This window comes from Priapulus caudatus, unplaced genomic scaffold (assembly GCF_000485595.1).
Source record: "Priapulus caudatus unplaced genomic scaffold, Priapulus_caudatus-5.0.1 Scaffold53, whole genome shotgun sequence".
Lineage (NCBI taxonomy): Eukaryota > Metazoa > Priapulida > Priapulimorpha > Priapulimorphida > Priapulidae > Priapulus > Priapulus caudatus.
Window position 1 is genome coordinate 188506 of NW_014577114.1, and position 3563 is coordinate 192068.

Genomic DNA, 3563 nt, shown 5'->3' on the forward strand with positions numbered 1-3563 from the left:
CCGGCCGAGCGGTCATTGTCCGACCGCCTATAAAATAGTTACTCTTGTTGTTACACCTAATAAACTATACACGCAAAGACAAAAGTTTACCTTCGAGCATGTCGTAAAAACTACATGAATCTGTTGGCAAACCGGCGTGAAGCGAACAAGAAACAAAGAACCGTACGCTTGCTATTATTGCGTAATTATATGCGCGTGTACAGAAATCCAATTTATCGCACTATTCTTGCGTTGATTTTATATATTATAATATTGTATGGACTAAACGTATACCTGTTTGCCGAATAGAATTTCCGTTGTAGAAAGGTGGATGGGGTATAGTTAATATAATCAAATAAGCAGCGCCAATCAATAGGTTCATGTGGCGCCGTGTATTCGTATATATATACTCTCATCCAGAGAGAGAGAGAGAGAGAGAGAGTTCCATGAGACTTATTAAAAATCATTAATAATACGGGTGCTAACAAATAAAATAGAAAATCACCGATATAATTTTATCTGATTGCTCGGCATTTTGTTTAAATATTACGACACCATACTGAATAACTATGCTATATTTTATCTAAGCCGTATATGTAGCTACTCATCACGCACCTCACAACTTTCTTTTATTATTTATTATATATTTGCTTTGTTAAATAATCCTAATTCTGTAACCATAATATTCAGTTATTAAAATGTGTTTTACCTGCTGTAGCATGCTCAAATAGGAATGAAATACAACTTAACGTATCGGTAAACCTATGCCGTCAAGTCGTTGATCCTAACTGACGCGCGCAAAGAATATGAAGACATTCAAATAATAGCGTATCACGCTAATTCCGAGTAACTTGTCGATCATCCCGCGTAGGATTATTTGTTGTAGGCGTGGCGCGTCGCATTTCCAACGCAACACCTAACCAGAGAATTAACAGCTGCTGTATATGCTTTGCTGTTAGAAGTCCTAGGGTTTAATAAATTTTATTTTTTTAAACTCCAACCACGCTGCTTCTACATTTAATCGGCAGCACAGAAGCGACATTGCAAGTCAGACTGGTGTCAATAAAATGTCCTCGTTACGCCATGTTTTCTAATAAAGAGTGACCGATACCCAAAGATCAAAGCAACAGGGTGTGGGGAATAGCATGTATTTTTTCTGTTGTATTTATTGTTGATACTATTTTTGGTGTTTTTATTGCGTCATATTGTTAGAAAATCGCTTTAACGTCTCACAGATTCAATTTTATTACAAATTGAAACTATAAGAATATATACGTCGAAACAGTGATAAAGATTATACTTTCCCATACTAACTGTTACATCAGCTTATACGAAAACGTCATTATTCTGAGCTATAACTATCAAGAATTTTATTATGTATTCTAATTTTATATTATATTATTATTTTATAATTATAATAATAATAATTAATATTTTATTTTTATTGATATTTTTAACATGAGTTATTCATTTTGATCTTAATTTGATTCGACATCTTAATACAACAATTTTGAATACACGGTAAGAATTATTGTCTACATTGCACTTCATTTGGCGAACGACGGAGCTACGTGGCAAAGCAGAAGGAGATATGTTTTTTCCATGCATGATGCCAGAGATTCGTCAGCGGAGGGGGGGGGCCCGGGCGGGCCGGGGCCGGGGCCGGCGGCGGGCGGCGCTGGCGAAGGGGCCGCCGATGGGGAACAGAATGAGTGTCTCAGTTCCAATTACTCTGACCGGCGCTGGAACTGCTACCAGCGGCTCGCCATTCCTTTCGTAAAATTCTGCTTCACAGGTAAGCCCACACTGCATAGACTGCATGACGTGGTAAACAACAACTACAGGCGGCTACACGCTACACACATGGCCCGCACAGCGAAATTTGAAACGCGTGATAACAACACCCATTGCCCACACCACAGCTACGACACATAAGCACACACGTGTATCAGCACGGTGTAGTGCTACACGACAGCTATGTCGTGTGTGTACTCGGTGTGTGATGCTCGTCGTGTGACTGGAGCGTTGTACAGCATCAGCTACACGTCCGTGCCCACACACACACACAGCGACCACGACACTGTGTGTGCACCACACACACACACACACAACACTGTTGACACTGTATGCACATACGTGTACACGACAACACACACACTGGTAGTGTCGTGTGTGTGTACGTGTGTGACACGTGGGACTGACTACTATCTACAGCGCCCACCACACAATCTACGGACCACGTCAGCGACACACACACTGTTGTGATGGCGAGCGGTTAGCGACTGAATACACTACGAGTCGTACCCACCCCACACACACCACACACACACACACACACACGCAAACGGATACACACACCACCACACACAGACGGGGGCACACCACACAACCACACAGCACCGACGTTACACAACACCCACCAACGTCTCCAGGCAATGGCCATTTGTAGGATATAGGGTTATCAGATAGGGTCAGACAAAACAAATGAACGGAACGGATACGAGAACGAACAGACAGGACAGACAGACAGACAGAAGCCACATGCGAATGGAATCAGGGGAAGGACCCCCAAAAATATACCAACAATACACAACACATGGCCGGCAAACACGCACCGTAATTCTGCAAAATCACCAATGAACATAGCAGATATCTGAGCTCATGCAATTTAAAGGGCTTAATAAGTGAGTATGACAAATGGTACAGACGTCAAATTTTTTACTCCAGTTTAGTCCATAAATATAGATAAAAAATGGGATATTTCTATGTGAGTTAAAAAAATCAAGAATGAGTTCGAAAAATGAGTCTGTAATTAGGGACACCCCCCTTTGCGATCACAAAGTTAACTGCCTCTCACATTCATGCCACGGCAAAGTCTACACTTAACTCACGTGTTGTTGTCACCAGAAGCGAGATCCATTATTTAAATTTAAATTAAATTTTAGTTCAAATAAAATTTCAATCTAAATCTTAAGAGTTTGCATGAGGTGTGATAAATTGCAGCATGCAACTGATGACCAGAGTTAATGCGTGAGTACAAAAGATATATCATTACTAGTAAGTACAAGAGTAACATTTTATGTCTTTATATCGTAGTGACGAATAGCCGTGCTACTTTTAATAGAACACTGATGGCTAAATTAAAAATCCATATGATACAATAAAAAAATGACTGTGGACTACAGAGGAAAAAACGAACATTATTTTAGTTTATTATTACACATGAAATAGGTTATAAGTCTGTTATCGTACTTTGCCAAGGACCGGTCTCCACTCTGGACATGTGAACAGACATCATAAAAACACACAACACACCACACACACACACACACACACACCACACACACACACACACACACACACACACAACACACACACCACACAGCACAACACACACACACACACACACACACTCACACACAACACACACACACACACAAACACACACACACACACAACACACACACACACACACACAACACCCACACACACACACAACACACACCACACACACACAACACACACACACACACACACACACACACACACACACACGCACACAACACAAACACACACATATTATT

The 3563-nt window shown here is 40.8% G+C and overlaps 1 protein-coding gene across 1 annotated transcript in view; it reads left to right on the forward strand.

The window, feature by feature from the left end:
• The first annotated feature begins 1697 nt into the window (after window positions 1-1697).
• The window catches only part of LOC106820950 (protein Wnt-6-like), a 16938-nt gene continuing 15072 nt past the window's right edge, over window positions 1698-3563 (forward strand). Inside the window, exon 1 of the mRNA XM_014825569.1 lies at window positions 1698-1771. The gene's annotated coding sequence lies outside the window, so the exon portion shown is untranslated. The remainder of the gene's footprint in view (window positions 1772-3563) is intronic.